Source organism: Prionailurus viverrinus, chromosome C1, assembly GCF_022837055.1.
Source record: "Prionailurus viverrinus isolate Anna chromosome C1, UM_Priviv_1.0, whole genome shotgun sequence".
NCBI classification, from domain to species: Eukaryota; Metazoa; Chordata; class Mammalia; order Carnivora; family Felidae; genus Prionailurus; species Prionailurus viverrinus.
In genome coordinates, this window is record NC_062568.1 from 89,401,120 (window position 1) to 89,420,147 (window position 19,028).

General features: G+C 43.4%; 1 long non-coding RNA gene across 1 annotated transcript in view; it reads right to left on the minus strand.

Moving 5' to 3' along the window:
* Positions 1–238: 238 nt before the first annotated feature.
* Positions 239–19,028, minus strand: part of LOC125172355 (uncharacterized) — a 99,009-nt gene continuing 80,219 nt past the window's right edge. Inside the window, exons 2-4 of the long non-coding RNA XR_007154702.1 lie at positions 12,142–12,248; positions 1,705–1,744; positions 239–371 (exon numbers count right to left, since the gene is read on the minus strand). This is a non-coding gene — a long non-coding RNA (uncharacterized LOC125172355). The remainder of the gene's footprint in view (positions 372–1,704; positions 1,745–12,141; positions 12,249–19,028) is intronic.

A 19,028-nucleotide genomic window follows, 5' to 3' on the forward strand; every position in this document is an offset into this window, starting at 1 on the left:
TGTATTTTTCATGAAATCTGTAAATAAGGTCAACAGGATAGGGATATTCTGGATGACAGAATGTTTAATCGTTTTTGAGGAATGCTGTGTTTCCTGTAAAAAGTCAATTTACCTTCCCCCCCCCCCCAACTCTTGCTCATTAAAAAGTCTGATCTGGCTACTTTGGAACAACCACCACCCCCACCCCACCTCCAGCATGTTAAGAGAAAGAGATGGTTACTCTTGTATAAACCAATGAGTAGAAATGCAAGTTGTTAGCGTGAAAAAAGTGGGTAATTGGCACCTCTGGGGTTTCTGATAGTTTGTCTTTTCTTATCACCTGAAACATTGTCTCAAGCTGAAGGAAACGGTGATTTGGTCTTCAAAGAAGTCTGTGACAAAAGAAAAAGAAAATGCTCAGGGTCAGGAGTGCTAGGATTCCAAGTTCACAAACGTTGTTTTCATAATCTCAGTGAAATTGGAAAGTGATCTCAGCTTCTGCCAAGACCTCTATCTGTCCCGAACATCAATTGCACACTGGGGTCTGTTATCTTAAGAGGCTCAAGAGCTAGGGAAACCAAAGCTGTTATGTCCCACTGTCCACACCCCCCTCGACTGTGGGCTGCTCAGGACTGAGGAAGTCATCCAAGACAGTTCACTCGGCTCCGCACCCCACTGAAGGCCAGAAGCGAAGCTGCATCACTGGTAGGGAGAGATGCTGGAGACCAAGGGGGAACAGAACTGGGAACCACAGCTCAGAGAGAAGTTGAAAACTGCAAGCACAACTGGGTAGCCTGAAGGATATTCACCCAATCTGTTGCCCGGGCTTGGGTGTCACTTTGTCAGCCCTCCTCTCTAGACCTGTGACACAGGAATAATGGTGTCTCTGTAAAAGGAGGCAATTGTGAAGAAATGGAAATATCAGGGCTGCAAAGGCCTTACCAAAGGACCAGTTCTATAGAGGCAGTGAATATTGGGGGCACCTGAGTGGCTCAGTTGGTTCGGCGTCTGACTCTTGGTTTCAGCTCAGGTCATGATCTCATGGTCTTGAGTTCAAGCCCCATGTCAGGCTCTGTGCTGACAGTGTGGAGACTGCTTGGGATTCTCTCTCTCTCTCTTTCTCTTTCTCTCTCTCTCTCTCTCTCTCTCTCTCTCTGCCCCTCCCTTGCTTACACTCTCTCTCTCAAAATAAATAAATAAACTTAAAATAATAATGAATAATAAAAAGAGAAGCAGTAAATATTGAACTCTTACTACAGCTACAGATCCTGATCTTCCCAATGTTGCATATATATATATATATATATATATATATATGTACATAAGAGACAGCAATAAAGAGACAGAGGTTTTAAAAATATAATAGCAACCTTGAAATAACTAAGGAAAGGAAAAATATCCTTCTGTATTAAATACATCATTTTCTTATTGTCCTTATTATTAACAAAACAGTGTAGACAATCTCTTCCAGATCAGTGAGCATCCCCTCAGGCCTAAACACAAGAGCGAAAATGAATCTTGAGTGACAGAGCCTGGAATTTCACTTGCTCCCGCCACCTGCTCTTGGAGGTCAACGGTGCTGTGGTGTGTAATTACCAACTTCATTGCTCCCCTCTCCCACTGTCTAACTGATGGCCCTGACACCAGTGCTGGGTCAGCCCTCTAAAAACATCCAAGCATGAACTGCTCCTCCATCCAACAGATGCTGCTCGCTTGGGAACCTACCAGAACCAGGAACTCAAAGATGGCTTGTGTTTCCTCAGACCTGGAAAAAAAAAAAAATGATGGAGCAAAAAAACAAGATTACAGATCTACTCCAGGCAGAATCAACCTTAGAATTTGGTCTCAGCTGCAACATCCACTCCATGCACTAATGTACTTATTGGCCCCCTTCCAAGTAAGACACCTGAGCTTTAGTTTCTCGCCTCTTTCTAGGTCTTTTGCTACCCTCTGAAATCACATGCAGACAGTGGAATCATTGCCTCAGCAAACACTGAAATATTATAAGGAGTCCACATGGCAATGGACTGTTCACATCTGTCAACAGCTGCAAACAGCACACCAGAACTGCCACAGGATCTTCTTTACCGGTGAAATACAAATTGCCAGTCAAAATCTGGGACTCTGTGCCTGGAAGCTGTGCTCTGGAATTGACCTCTCCAAAACCCCAACAAACCTTGCACCCAAGAGACTTGGGGAATTTGGTCTCTTTTCTTGTTCATCTCTGGGCTGCTAGAGTAGACTCCTAGAAGTATGTCCCTTCTTTCTCCTTAAGTACCAAACCCCAGCTCCCCTGAGAGACACAGATCCTCTTCAAAGTGGCTGGTTTCCATCCCAGACCCTTCTCTATTTCAGCCCATTACCATGGCCCAGCTAAGAGAAGAGGCTTCACCTTAAAAATGAGAGAGGAGAGGGAAGGGCACCTCTTAGAGCTTCTCATCACTAAACACCTCTGTAAACACTGTCATTCTAATCCCTCACTCCCCCGATAAACCTAAAGTTCAAGAAACAAAACTGGAGTTGCAGATGCTGTATGCTAAGATACAGTGCAAAATTAGAGTTTCGAAGGGTGGGCCCTTATGATATTTTTCATAGCTAAAGTTATTTGTCTCTATCACTTGCTCTGGATTAGGGATCAACAAAGTATAGCCACAGGCTAAATCTGGCCTAGTGCCTGTTTTTGTAAATAAAATTTTATTGAAATATGGCAGTGCTCATTCATTTACATATGTCTACAGCTGAGTTGGCACTACAAAGGCAGATGTAAATAGTAATGACAGAGACTATAATGACTCACAAAGCCTAAAATATTTACTGTCTGACCCTTTACAGAAGATATTTGCCAACCCCTGCTCTATTGGTTGTCCTCACATTGCCCAATTATTGTTAGTGGTAGCATTCATCAATTCATCTGCTATTGGCTATTTTGGTTTATGATGGAAAAGCTCACAGAACCCAAGCAAACAAACAAAAAAGGGAAACTCATGTGCACTAGATCCTAGTTATCAGTGGTTAAGTACATAAAAAATAGAATTAACTGCACACAAGCAAACTAGTTCAATTTTTAAAAAAAGAATGGCAGAGGCAGGAATTGCATATTTAACTGAAGCCCACACTGTGGTTATTGAGCAAGTGCCTCAAGATTATGGAGCAAATAAAGATAAAAGAACTCTGCCCTGTAGAATATCAATGAAAAAAATGTATTGAAGATCATTTCACATTAGATTCCACTCTCCAAAATCCACAGATATGAAAATGAAGGAAATCTCTTTAGGGATTTGCTCAAGAGAGCCCAAATTTGTTTTGCTTGATCAACTACCAACTATTAAGTGATTCTTTGCAAAGAAACCTTTTATACAAGAAGTATCTTTTAAAGTGAGAACAAAGAAATTAGTTTTTGTTTTTCTGTGGAATACATAATGCCAAATGTAGCATGCTTTCCGACTCTGCCCTACATCTATTGTCCATTTTAGGAGTCACTGTTAAAAATCCTCTCACTGAGGGGTGCCTGGGTGGCTCAGTTGGTTGAGCGTCCGACTTCGGCTCAGGTCATGATCTCACGGTCTGTGAGTTTGAGCCCCGGGTCGGGCTCTGTGCTGACGGCTCAGAGCCTGGAGCCTGCTTCAGATTCTGTGTCTCCCTCTCTCTGACCCTCCCCCATTCATGCTCTGTCTCTCTCTGTCTCAAATAAATAAACATTAATCCTCTCGCTGAGCTGATGTGAAGTGGGATGAGGTCCCTGCAGAGGTCTGGCTAGCACGTTTTCCAAGAGGTATATAACTAGACCTTTCAGCAAACTTACTTATCTAACTTTCCCTCAAAGCCCAATCTTTTAGACAGACCTTGACCCAAATCCCTTTCACTTGACTAAAGTGTTGAAAATTGACATGGATTTGAGATGGAGCTGGGAAAGCTCACTCCTAGTCCAACTCAGGTTTTCCCAATTGTTGGATCACATACCAAAGGAATTAAGGGTCCAATGTTGTGATGCTCACTTGTTTGTCTGCACTCCAGCCCCAGACGGCTCTATAGATAGCCCAGCCATTTGATCAAGCCCCTTTGGAAGGTGGGAAAATAGCCTTTGGCCTCCCTGTACTAACTTCAGGCTAGGGTGGAGCAGGCACACTTGGACAGGCAGCATCCACATCCACACCTCTCACACATCTGCACACAGAGAAAGCATATTTCCTCCAAGTCCAGTACAAGCCATATCCAGAATTTAAGGCAGAAGAACTCTTTTGGAGGTGAAGAAGATGAGTGTTACAAATGGCATTCCTTATTTTTTTGAAGTTCACCTCCCCATAAGATGTGGTGCCCCTCCTCTGTACCTTTTCCACACTATTTTATAATTAAACTGTGTGTTACTCATCAATGAATTCCCAGAACCTTACACAGTGTGTGGCATGTAGGTGCCCAATAAACAGTTTTTCATGTGTCCATTTGTTCAATCAATAAATGTTTATTGAACACTTGCTCTGTGACAAATGCCTTGGTAAGTACAGTAAACTAAACAAATGAATAAGACACAGTCTGTGTCCTCAATGTGTCCCAGATCTAGAGGAAGAAGAACAAATAAACAGACAATTACAATATGAGATAGAGGTAACTTACAGATTTGGGATCCTAAGCCTACCTGGAGTGGGTGGTGTGAGAGTAGTTAGGTTAGGCTCAGAACACTTATTCTCTCTGGAAAAGCAGATAAATGTTGTCACACTGAGGCTTGTGAACTTTGTAGCAAGTACAGTAAGGAGAGTTTACTTTTTGACTATGAAGTCCGTGACAGTTTTCAGCAGTCATATTTCAAAAGAGGTGGGATTGTGCCTCACAAGCAGAGACCCTTAACAAAAGGCTGTTGATTTGCAAACATATAGCCAAGATTTCTTGGATCTTGCCTTGCTTTAGGCACGTGGCAGTTAAAAATAACAATAAAACACACAAAAAAATGGAAAAATATTCCGCACTCCTGGAGAGGAAGAACAAATATTGTTAAAATGTTGATATTACCCAAAGCAGTCTACATATTCAATGCAATCCCTATCAAAATAACACCAGCATTCTTCACAGAGCTAGAACAAACAATCCTAAAATTTGTATGGAACCAGAAAAGACCCTGAATAGCCAAAGCAATCTTGAAAAAGAAAACCAAAGCTGGAGGCATCACAATCCTGGACTTCAAGGTATACTACAAAGCTGTAATCATCAAGACAGTATGGTACTGGCACAAGAACAGACACTCAGATCAATAGAACAGAATAGAGAACCCAGAAATGGACCCACAAACGTATGACCAACTAATCTTTGACAAAGCAGGAAAGAATATCCAATGGAATAAACACAGTCTCTTCACCAAGTGGTGCTAGGAAAACTGGACAGCAACATGCAGAAGAATGAATCTGGACCACTTTCTTACACCATACACAAAAATAAACTCAAAATGGATGAAAGACCTAAATGTAAGACAGGAAGCCATCAAAATCCTCAAGGAGAAAGCAGGCCAAAACCTCTTTGACCTTGGCCATAGCAACTTCTTACTCAACACATCTCCAGAGGCAAGAGAAACAAAAGCAAAAATGAACTATTGGGACCTCATCAAAATAAAAAGCTTCTGTACAGTGAAGGAAACAATCAGCAAAACTAAAAGGCAACCGATGGAATGGGAGAAGACATTTGCAAACGACGTATCAGATAAAAGGTTAGTATCCAAAATCTATAAAGAACTTATCAAACTCAACACCCAAAAAACAATATCCAGTGAAGAAATGGGCAAAAGACATGAATAGACACTTCTCCAAAGAAGACATCCAGATGGCCAACTGACACATGAAAAAAAGCTCAACATCACTCATCATCAGGGAAATACAAATCAAAACCACAATGAGATATCACCTCACAACTGGCAGAATGGCTAACATTAACACTTGGGCAACAACAGATGTTGGTGAGGATGTGGAAAAAGAGGATCTCTTTTGCACTGCTGGTGGGAATACAAACTGGTGCAGCCACTCTGGAAACCAGTATGGAGGTTCCTCAAAAAATTAAAAATAGAACTACCCTATGACCCAGCAATTGCACTACTAGGTATTTATCCAAGGGATACAGGTGTGCTGTTTCAAAGGGACACATGCACTCCAATGTTTATAGCAGCACTATCGACAATAGCCAAAGTATGGAATGAGCCCAAGTGTCCATCGATGATGAATGTATAAAGAAGATGTGGTATATATGTATACAATGGAGTATTACTCAGCAATCAAAAAGAATGAAATCTTGCCCCTTGCAATGACATGGATGGAACTAGAGGATATTATGCTAAGCAAAATCAGTCAGTCAGAGAAAGACAAATATCGTATGACTTCACCCATATAAGGACCTTAAGATACAAAACAGATGAACATAAGGGAAGGGAAGAAAAAATAATATAAAAACAGGGAGGGGGACAAAAACATAAGAGACTCTTAAATATGGAGAACAAACAGAGGGTTGCTGGAGGAGTTGTGGGAGAAGGGGTGGGCTAAATGGGTAAGGAACATTAAGGAATCTATTCCTGAAATCATTGTTGCACTATATGCTAAGTAACTCAGATGTAAATTTAAAAAATAAATTAAATAAAAATTTAAAAAAAGAAGTTCCATATGAAAGATAGATAGATAAATAAATAAATAAATAAATAAATAAATAAATAACAATAAAAGAGGTGCACTTGGGTGGCTCAGTCAGTTGAGCCTCTGACTTCAGCTCAGGTCATGATCTCATGGTTCCTGAGTTTGAGACACACATCAGGCTTGCTGTTGGAGCCCACTTTGGATCCTCTGTTCCCATCTCTCTCTGTCCCTCCCCAGCTCATGCTCTCTCTCTCTCTCTCTCAAAAACAAATAAACCTTTAAAAAAAAATCTTACAAAAAAATAACAATAAAAGAAAAAAATCAACTAGTCAGTAAGTTAGAATCAGATGACCATAGAGTATTAGAGCCTATAAAAGGACCCCTAAAATGTTACTAGAATCTGTCCGATGCCAGATGACTAGTGTGACAAGTTTCATTCTTCTGTTCAATTGATAGAGTGACTGACAGGTCATTTGGGCTTTGCCGGGAGGGAGAGTTGCACAGGAAGACTTGGCATGGGGTAGCCATTTGATGAATGTGTTCTGAATGAATACAGGCAAACACCTCAGGCTCTGTGGAGGAAAAGTAGGCCTCAAAAATCCAGAAGCTCAAATTACACAGCCACACTGACCTTCTCATCAATCATCAATCAATACCCACCAGTGCTGCTGGGAGCAACGGAGAATGCAGAAGAAATCATACCTGCTCTCTGATCTTAAAGATCAAGGATACAAACAAGGATATGAGCAGGCAGTGTGTGGAAGATGAAAGCCCAAAGTATCTGAAGAGATGCTCAAACTCATCAATTGTCAGGAAAAATGCCAATCAAAATGAGATACGATTTCATACCAAATAGACTGAAAAAAATTTTTAAACTGGATGATGATACTGAGTGTCAGCCTAGATGTGGCATAATGAGTTCCTTGATGCATAGCTGATGGGAATGAAGACTAGCGCATGAAGATTGTGGGTAATATGGCACTTCCTAGTCAAAGTAAGCCTACCTATATCCTAAGTGTCATTAATTTCACTTCTGGGTATGCGTATATCACAAAGAAATCCTCACACAGATTCATAAGAGTCTCCGGATTAGGATGCTCATGACCACATTATTTGTGATGATGGCATGCAAGTGGAGATAATCTGGATGCTCATCCCCAGGGCACTGGACATATAAAACATGGGGTGGGGGAGGAGTAACCCATCACGTATTACCCACAGTTGGAAGCCACTGACGAGATGTCCACATCACATCATGGATGGAGCTTGAAAGCATGGTGATGATTGAAAAGAATGAGAAACAGAATGAGATATCTAAAACAATACCATTTGAGAGAGTAAAAATGTATGCTCATGCAACAAGAGTATAATTTTGTGAGAAATCTTCACAAACAAAATGATGCTTCACATATGTGCGAATAGTTGACTGTGAAGGTAAGATGAGAAAAGGGATTAATACAGATTTTTGGTTCTTGGAACAAATTATGTGTGAGAGAGGCTTTGGAACCCAGCAGTGCACAGAGGCTAAAAGGAATTTGGGGAGCATGTTAAAGAAAACCTAAATTTCTTGAATAGACTGTTAGTAGAAATCTTGGCATTGGAGATACTGCTGGTGAGGTCTCAGGAGGAAATGAGATACTGTTGTAAACTACAGGAAGACAGACCATAATGTAATAGCAGGAAGTTTAGCAACACTTACCTGCAGTTACATTGAAAGTAGAAATATTCCTAATGAACTGGGTCATCAAGTTAAGCAGTGTTTCCAAAGTGATGGAGGTACCACTTGATGTCTTTTTGCTACTTATAGCCAAATGAAGGAGGAAAGAAATAAACTGCTATAGTTCCCACCACTCATCAAAAAAAAAAAAAAAAGGATTTTGAAAATTTTCAGCCTCTCCAGACAGCATCCAAGCAAATGTCAAATCCAAAGACACTACCAGGAAAACAGTGTCTAAAGATGAAACTGAGCATATATATAAAAGTAAAACTTTTTAAGACCTCAGAAAGATCAAAGATAGTGCCTCACAGTCTACGAAGGCCCCCTTAAAGAAGAAGAAATAGTCCTGTTCCCATCTACTTATAACACTGCTGACGCCAGATGTGTGGGTTTTCCACACCAAGCAACTCTCCAGTTCTCATAGGACACCAACTGGGTGTCCTACAATTTAACCAGATTCTGACACTAACAGCCTGGAATTAGTGCAGACCCCACACGTCAAGGGCTCAGTCCCACAAAACTTCCCCCTCCCACTTCAGACACCAATCTCAAGTCCTGGCTGTCACCTACACTTCTGACCAACCAACTGTAAATGGGGGGGGGGGGGGGGGGTTCCCACAACCTCTTTCTCAGTCTCAATAATTCACCAGAATGGTTCAAAGACCTCAAGGAAGCACTTTACTTAGTATTGCCCTTTTATTATAAAGAATACAACTCAGAAACAGCCAACTAGAAGAGACACATGGGATAAGGAATGTGGGAAGGGACAAGAGTTTCCATGTCCTCTCCAAGGGCACCACCTCCCAGCACCACCATATGTTCACCAACCCAGAAGCTGTCTGAACCCCTTTGGTCAGGATTTTTATGGAGGCTTCATTGCATAGGCACGACTGATTAAACCATTAGCCTTTAGTGGCCCCTGGAATTCAGGAGGTGGGGCTGAAAGTTCTAACTCTCTAATCATGTGGTTGTTTCCCCTGGCAACCAGCCACTTATCCTTAGGGACTTTCCAAAATTCACCTCATTAACATAAGGTGCTCCTTTCAGCTTTATCAGTCTGGAGCTGTTTCAGAAGCTAGGAACAAAAACCAAATATTATAACAAAATATGTTCCTACTGCTATTATCCCTTAGGACATTATAAAGATAATATCCTAAGGAGTTCTGCCCAGGAGCTAGGGATGGAGACCAAACACATATTTCTTATAATATCACAAGGGATTAAGGGTTTACCTCACAAATCCTCTCAATCAAACTATAGGATCTCTAGAAAGTTAAGGGTGTTGGACCTCAGCCATCTCATCAAAAGCAGATGGGGCTTATGTCAAAGAAATTTGTATCTATGGCTTTTGCCTAATGGAGTGAACCCCAAAGAGATTCACAAGAGACCTCCAAGTGTCTTTAAAGCCTTATATTTTTAGAAACATTGCCAACTTGGACTGCAGGAGAAAGAGACAGTACACAATGAGGAGACGTTTTCAACCTCCAGAGTTCTACTGGCAAGAAGCAGGCTGAGATTGCTGCTCAGCTACAAAAAAAAAATGTGCTACCTTCCATAAAAAAGAAAAGATGACTGCGAGGGCAGAGTCAATTGCCTAGAGAGTGAAGCCAAGAGCCATGGAGAATTAATCCTAGGCCTTGGGATCTAATTAAGAAATGTCCAGCACTTGTGTGGCTGGCTTTCAGAATTTCCATGACCAATGAACTCTTATGTCTCCAATTTTCCACTATGTTGGACAGGAATGTCTTCCAGCCCAACAACTATAGATGGGGGCCAGATAACTTACTTCATTAGTTCCACTGGTCTGCAGATAAAGAAGATCTGTATTTAAGACACCACAGTTGGGTCTCATCCACACTGGAACTTAATTTAGATGCTGTTTTGGACTTTGAAGTGATGTGATAATATGAGACTTTAGGGACCTTGGTAGGATAGGGTAGGTATTTTGCATGTGGAAGGAATGTGAATCTTGGGGTAGGCAACCTCTATGATAACTCCCAATGATCCCTGCCTCCTGGTATTCAGGCCCTTATATAATAATCTCTCCTTGAGTGTGGGGTGGACCTAGTGACTAATTTCTGACAAATAGAATATGGGGATAATGTTGTGATATTGTTTCTGAGATTACATCATAAAAAGACTGTGACCACCATCTTGGATCTCTCTCTCTTTTGTTTTTTCATTACTCTGAAGGAAGCCAAGTGCCATGTTGTGAGCAGCCCTATGGAGAGGCCCGTGTGGCAAGGTACTGATGTCTCTAGCCAAAAGACACTGAGGACCTGAGGTTTGCAAACAACCACATAAGTGAGCTTACAGGTGGATCCTTTCCCCGTTGAGCCTTGAGATGACTGCAGCTTCAGTGATACAATAATCATAGCCTTGTCAGAAATCCAGAAACAGGGGACCCAGCTAAGCTGTATCTAACTCCAGGCTCTGAGAATCTGAGATTGTAAATGTTGGTTGTTCTAAGCCTATGAGATTTTGGATAACTTATTATGCAGCAAAAATGACTAATACAGATTTTATCCCCTGACACTGATTTGATTTCCTAAGTGGATTAAAAAAAAAGTTTTTAATGTAAATTTTTTCAATATTAAGAAGAGTTTTCATCCTATTTATAATCACCTAATTGATTATAAACAGCCCACTGGAGTTTCATTCTTCATAAGTACTCATCCTTACAGTTTTTTTGTCTGATTCTATGGGGATTTAAAAAGAGACAGAGAAAGAGAAGCCACGCCCCTAGCTTCTAAGAGAAGATACCTCTTGAAGAGGCAAGCACATGAAGCAGAATAGGACAGGCTGATCTGGACCATGGTGAAGGCAAGTACACAGAGAACAGGAGTTCCTGAGTTCTACTGGGGATGGGGCACTGAGGGGATGTACTTGACTCAGGATTCACTGACACAAAAACATATCTAATTGGCTTATGCTCAAAAACTAAAAGGTCTAAGAGTCACAATGGCTTCCAGTACAGCTAGATTTAGGGGCACTGAGGTGATGTGATAGAGGCCCAGTTACCCCTCTTTGTCTCTCAGCTGTGTTTCCTCTGTGTTGGTTCCATTCTCAAGCAGACTGCCAAGGGCTGAGTTGATCTGCCAGGTGGCAAAGCAGTCAATTAAGACAAGTCAAAATGAAAGGAACAATCAAGGCTTTATTTACTTACTGCCATAGTGTAAGGAAGAAGCTAAAGAGCTGGCTCCCCAGTGTTCTTCCATTTTTCCCCATGTAACAGTACCTGGGGAAGGCCAGCTGCATCAGTACACCTGGGAGGAATTGGCTCACTGCTTAGAGAGCCCCAAACAATAGGTTCCTGCTTTTCTATGGATCTGGGGCCAAGGGGAACAGGGATACCTAGTAGGAAAGTCCCGAGTACCAAGTTCAGAGTGGAAAAAAGTATCTTCAAGTTTCCCCTTCCCACAACAAGGCTTCAGCCTAATTGTAACCTCCTCCCCACAAGAGAGGCCTTTGATGGAGGTGCCTGGCCCAGTAATGCAAGCAAGCATAAGAGACTAGCTGGCCACAGGGGCCTAGTCCTTGACTGCAACTCTCTTCATAGCCTACCACGCATTGGCTGTGCACCAAATCTGGTGTAGGAAGGGCAGCCTTACCCTATGAGACCTGCCAGATAAGGTGTTATGGAGTAATGTTTGTGTGCCCCGCCGCCATTCATATGCTGAAGCTCTAACCCTCAATGTGATGGCCTTTGGCAGTAGAGCCTTTCTTTGGAAGGTAGAGTTAAGTCAGATGGTGGGTGTGGGGCTCCCCGTGACGAGATTAGTGTCCTTATAAGAAGAGGAAAAGAAACCAGAGTTCTCTTTCTGTCTATGTGTACATACTCACAAAGAGGTCATGTGAGCACACAGGGAGATGGTAGCTGTCTGTAAGCCAGGAAGCAGGTCTTCACCAGAAACAGAATTCACCAGCACTTTGATCTTAAACTTCCAAGCCTGTAGAAACATGAGAAATAAATGTATGTTGTTGAAGCCACCCAGTCTATGGTATTGTGTTATAACAACCCAAGCTGACATAACACCTTTGTAATTGCCTATGGTCAGGCCTGAAAGATCACACAAAGGCACTTGGCCAGGATCTGACCCCTTGCTCTTCCTCTATGGTGATAAGATGGCTATCAGCAGCTCCACCTGACATCCTGTTCCTCTCAGAAACACCGGTAGGAAGAGAGGGCTCTATCTTAGTAGTTCCAGCAGAAATTCTAGGACTGGCTCCAATGAGTCTAACTTGGGTCCTGTTCCCATCCCTGAACCAATGGCCACAGCCAAGTGGATGGAATTGCCAGGTTGGCCTGCATCATGCTATACCTATGAATCTGGAGTTTGGGCTGGGACTTTTCTAAACCACTTCTACTGAGAGCAAGGGAGGGGCACTTCTACCAGAAGGTTCACCCTAGGTAAGCAAAGCCCACAGACGCCCACTCTCCAGTGCTTGAGCAAAAGTGAAAGGATTCATTTCCTCATCCCTTCCATAAACATTTCCTGAACTATGTGCCAGACACTGTTCTTGGTCCTGGGGAGATGGCAGTGAACAGAAGCATCAGTCTTAAATTCTACTGGGGGTAACAACAATAAACACAATCAGCAGGTAAAACATATAGATAGTGACAAGGGATTAAAGGAAAGAATTAAAGCAAGAAAGGAGGACAGGAAGCATGTATATGAGGGACAGGTATTCAGAAAGGCAATGAGAGAATGAGCATCCCAGAGCAGAGGGAATAGCCAGAACAAATACCTTGAGGTGGGAGCATGCTTGCTGTGTTCAAGGAACAAGGAATACAGGCTGCCAGATAAAATATGGAATGCCCAGTTAAATTTGAATTTCAGATAAACAACATACACATTTTTTTAGCATAAGTATGTTCCAGATATCAAACAGGACCTATTTATACCAAAAAAAACCAAAAAATTCCAGGCAAGATTTGAGACATATGAGGTATCCTGTAATTTCTGTTTGCTAAATCTGGCATTTTCAAGCCAGTGGGACTAAAACGGAATGAAGAAGATGGTGGTGTTGCATATTGAATTATGTCCCCCCAAAAATGATGTTTCAAAGTCCTAACCTCCAGTAAACTCAGAATGGGACCTTACTTGGAAACAGGGTCATTGCAGACATAATTAGTTACAATGAGGTCATACAGGAGCAGGGTGGTCTCTGCTCCAATGTGACTGCTGTTCTTATAAAAAGATGGCCATATGAAGACACAGGGACAAGCAGGGAGAAAGCAATGTGATGACAGAGGCAGAGATTAGAGCACTGCCCCCGCAAAGCAATGAATGCCACATGAAAACCATCAGAAGCTAGAAAGAGGCATAGAAGGATCCTTCTCTTCAAGTAACAGAGGGATGGTGTCCCTGTCAACACCTTGGTTTGGGACTTCTAGCCCCCAAAACCATGAGAGAATAAATTTCCATTGTTTCAAGCCGCCCAGTTTGCAGACCTTTGTTACACTGGGAAACTAACCCAGGGGAGTAGCAGAACATGAGGGCAGAGAGGTAAGGAGGGTGATGGACAGATCCTGCAGGGCCTTGGAGGCCACAAGAGGACTTGGCTTGCATTCTGAGTCATCTGAGAGTCTGGGGAGTGGAGCAACATGTGTAAAGAGATATAAGAACAACCTCAGAGGATACCCAGGGAAGGAACGGGTATGTGATGCTCCAAGAACAACATGCAGTTAAGTCCCACTGGAGTGCGTAGTGAGGGCGGGCAGTGGGCACAGAGGCTGGAGAGGTGAGCCAGATATTGAAGAGCCTCTTGGTAACAAAAAATAGGGATATGCTTCCCCCTGTAGGTGATAAGAAGCCAATGGAAAACTTGGATCAGAGAGATGGAATCAAATATACCTGTTGTTCATGGTTTTTGTTACCCATTGTACTAGAGGTGGATGCTAGAGTTTAAGAAGAATGACTGGACAGTGATGGAATTCCAAGTACCATGATTGGTGAAATAAGTGGATAACTTTCCCATCAGATAGAGGGCCTTAATCCAAGCCCCTCAAATCATACAAGTGAGACAGCCACATTCCCACAAGCTTCTAAGGTAAACTGGAAAATACCTAGGATCTCTCTGGAACATCAGAAAATCGACCCAAGATCACTGATATGCTGAGGGAGATGGGATTCCCAACTGAAGGGCAGGGTCTGGAGGAACAAGTACGTGGCCTAAAAGAGATAGCAACAAATTTTCCCCTGTACATACTGACTCAAGAATTCTGGGTTCCAGCCCAGTGGCTCTCAAGCTTCAGTGTTCAGGAGAAACTCAGGGGGCTTCTGCAAACGCAGATTTCCGGATCCCATCCTGCATATCTTGATTAAATAAAGGTGGTCCTGGAACCACACCTTGAGACACTTTGGCATAGTGAGGGACTTGAAGATATTCATGCAAACCATGATAAAGGTTACAGAGAAAGCATGAAATGTGGCAGGAGGATAGGAAATGCACGTGGGTGTGGAGAGGTGCTATGTTGTAGCAGGCAATGTCACTAAGAAGGTGACGTTATATGCTGAAATTACGTGCAATCTTTTGTGAGTATGTTCATTCCTGAGGAAATGAATATACAACTTTCAGGAGATTCTTAAAGAGATTCTGAATCAAATCAGGACTGAGAACTACCACAGATTAGTTTTCAGACATTTTCTGCTTTCAGATGGAAAGCAATTCGTTTCAGATGGAAGTTCAGAATCTGCTTGTATTTTGAGTGAACCTTAAACAGTGGTTCTCAGCCTTAGCTGCATTTTAGAATTACCTCTAGAGTTTTAAAAAATACTAATTTCTGGGTCTCAGTACCAAAAAGTCTGATTTAATTGGTTTGGGGGCTTGACCTGGGAATTGGAATACTAAAATCTCTACAGAGGAATCAAATTGCAGCAAAAGCTGAGAAAGACTGACCAAGGGTTTCAGATGAAGCTCACCTCATGGTAGGAAGACCATGGTGATTATTCCCATTTACCAAGACTCTGGAGAATGTGTGACTAACCTGAGGTCCCATGACTGGTGAGTAATCAAGACTCAAGACCAGGTTCTAGGACTCCCAGTTCAGTGCTTGGCCACTATTGCACCATGGGAAAGAAGCTGGTCCGATTTTGGTAAGGAGTCAAGTTCCCTAAACCAAAGCTTAGGCTCTTGTACTAGAAAGGACAAGCCCACAGGGAACCTTGTGATAGAAGGACTCAGCATCTAGGAAGAAGGAAAGAGGTGGAGGAATTCAGAGGAGAGGGGGAAGCAGTTCAGAGAAAGGAGGTCAAGAGCTGACAACCAGCTGCCCCCTCACAGGTCAGCAAGAGAAACAGGCACTTTGCCTATGTCTGTGAGGATTCCCATCCCTCACACATCAACCTGGTCAACACTGGCCTCCCAGCTGGCCTGAGGCTGAACAAAACAACAATAAGCAAAACCCTCTGGGACAAATGACATTAATGGCTTTGTGGCTTCCAATAATCCAACTCCTTCTTCATTCCTTAATATTGCCCAGGACTGTTGATGTGGGGGGCAGTGGTGGTGGGGGAGGGAGTCCGTATGCCAGAAGAAAATCACTATCGCAAAAGGAATGCCTCCATCAGCTCAGTAAAATCCTAAAATGCTTTCAGCAGTGACAAAGCTTTCCATTCTCCAAGTGGTAATTAGTAATGGCTTCAAAAGCAAATGCCCTAAGAGAGAAACCTCCAATTAAAAGTTCAAGGTCCTGGGGCACCTGGGTGGCTAAGTCAATTAAGTGTCCGACTTTGGTTCAGGTCATTGATCTCACAGTTCATAGGTTCAAGCCCCATGGTGGGCTCTATGCTGACAGCTCAGAGCCTGGAGCCTACTTTGGATTCTGTGTCTCCTTCTCTCTCTGCCCCTCCCCTGCTTGTGCTCCGTCTCTCTCTCAAAAATAAATAATGAACACCAAGCAAAAAAGTTCAAGTTCTTGGTTTTCAAACTTTTTAAAAACAGAACCCTTTTGATAAAATATCTTTATATGTATGTGTGTACATCATATATATGTCACATTATACTATACATGATATGTTACATATATACCATATATATATTATGTGTGTTACATGTGATATGCATAATATGTAATTTAATATATGTCTATATAAATATAAGACGGATCAAAGTAAACTTGCTGTAGACAAAGCAGGAGCTGGGTCTGGAAATTACCTGGTGGGTGGGAGGTGGTGCGAGAGGAGAATGCCCCTCCCCCCTCCCCCTGCCCACCGTCCCTCCCTTCCACCAAGCTGGATTGCCCATGACCCACCTCAGCCAAATCCTAGGATGGCTTGAAAGAACTGCAGGAAAGAATTCATTAGTTCACTGGACATACATTATGCATTGCAGGTTGAGAGCCTACTGTGTTGGCATTGTGCTTGATGTTAGGATCAAGGTGGAAGAATAAAAGAGTAACAGCCACTTTCTTCAAGGACCTCACCATCTCTTGAGGGTCACAGACAAGGAAGGGGTAACTATGCAAAATGTGATAGCAACTGAATCGGGGAAGTTGCAGAGCATTACAGAACACAGTGCAAACCCGGAGGAAGGGCATCTCACCTTAGGTGAAGGCAAGGGAGGGTAGGACCTAGCAGGGAAGCCTCTTTGAAGGAGAAGACCCCCAAAGTTAAGGTCAGCCCCAGCTTCCAGACCATGTTTTGATAAAATGAATGAGGACGGTGGCAGGAAGACTTTGGGAATAGAAACATAAATGGAGTAGACTCAGACGAAAACACAGCACATCTGAAGGGGCCAGAGACCAGGGACAGGGGGGATAAAATCCCACTTCTTCAAGCTTTCCCAGGCAGCCCCAGTGCTGGGATCCTGGGTTCCACATGCAGGAAGTAAGGAAGAGACCAAGGGCCTCATCCAGACCCACAGCCCAAAGGGGCAGGTCTGGGGCCACCAAACTGGGGCTCAGGCGTGAAAAGGACTCCCTTTGAAGTGAAAAGATCAAAATGGCTTCTGAGAAATCAGATCTCTTCAGCTGGATTTCAGCCTTGAGAGCAGGCTTTCCCAAAGGCAAAGCAGTAAAAGGAGAGCAAATGCTCAATAAAGTTCTGAGGGCCAGAGGGGAGGCCGGTCCATCCAAGGCTTTCCTAAGCAGACCCACCCCCCTTACAAACATGGAAGCAAAGCCCTGCAGAAGGGGAAGGAAAGGCAGACGGTGGCCCGGGGTTAATGCAAAGCCATCCCCAAGAGAGCGTGACAGTAGAGTCCCCTCTGAAGGAACAAGCTCCTGCTGCAGGCATGATGGTCAGGATGAGACAATGGCAACCAAAGGAAAGGGTGCTGTGTGGTGTCACCCCCCAGACGTGCCACCTGTCCGTCACAGTGTTCCTCTTTACTACAAAAAAAAAAAAAATCTCAGGGCACCCTAGAAGTTTCGCTCTTTTTCATGGTCTCAAACACTGCTTTTCCCTCTGCTCCTTCATCTTCCTCCCCCTTCCCTGGGACTCTCCTTTCTCCCATGACACAATGACAAAGAAAAATGCCAACAAGGGCCTTGTTTTCAAGATTCAATCAAGGCTTTAAGCTTTTATCTTGTTCTTAATAGCACCTTGCACGGATAGAGCCCGGCAAGGCTTTGTGGGCCTTAATTATCTCCCAAAGATCGATTAGGCTGCTTGGCCTCGTGGGCAGCAGGCACCCCCAACAGCAGCTTTTCCAGATGGATGAGCTATGTCCCGGGCCATGGAGCACACTCTTCAACGCCAGCCGCCTATGAGGCAGGTCCAGGCTGCCCTATTTCTCACAGGCACCCATCTCCGTTTCCGCTGCCCAGGGGATTTTTCAATGAGACTGCAGGCTTGATAAGGCCCTCCCAGTTCAGAGGAGAGGAAACCAAGGCTAGGCGACTTCCTGATGGCCCAGTCTGAACGTGCAATGAGACAAGAGCCCCACGTGAGGATTCCCCTGCCCACGTTCTGTCACGTCTCCATCTGAGGACACTTGGCATAGTGGGCTGTATTTATAAACAGCATAAGAAAGCCAAGAGTGGGCCAGTGCCCCCAAAGAGGCAGCTAAGAGCTTGTTTTCTGTTCCACAGACTCCCTCTGCAGCCAGCATGCAGAAGCAGGTCAAAGCTTCAGGAAGAGTTGGCTGCCAGAGCTTGCCATTCACACCACCATTCACACTACCGAGCTTGTATCAAGCACTTCAAAGAGCCAGGTGCTATCCAGAACAGCCTGCAAGCTGCAGCCTGTGACACTGGTGTCCGAGCCTGGGGGAGGATGTGAGATCCTGTGAGACTAAGGCGGGTAGGGAAGCCAGGCCTCTGATAATCTTTACATGATAAGACAAGTGCATTTAAAAGCAATATACGTTGGTAATAATAACTGAAGAATTTTACTGAGGTCTTCTGTGCTTTTAGAGGGTCTCCTTCATCTAGACTCACAGAAGCCCACTGAGAGGTTGAATATCATGCCAGTGATCATCCACCCAGAAAATGCTAGAGATGGGATTTGAACCCAGGCAGTATGACACAAAAGTCTATGCTTTGACTCCGTTTACCAGACTATTCAGCGTAGTTAGTCCTTTTGGGCTTCATGGCAGAAGGTAGGAGGGCTTTAGGTGGCAGGCACATGGCAGTGCCTAATTTTCTCACCCATTCAAAGTTGTTTTCCAGGCAAGACAAGGGGCATACATTATCTAGTGCAACCTCCCAGAAAGGGGCATGTTGTGTGCTCCCTAAGGACAGGGACCAGACTTGATTCTTTTTTATATCCTCAGCACCTAGTGCA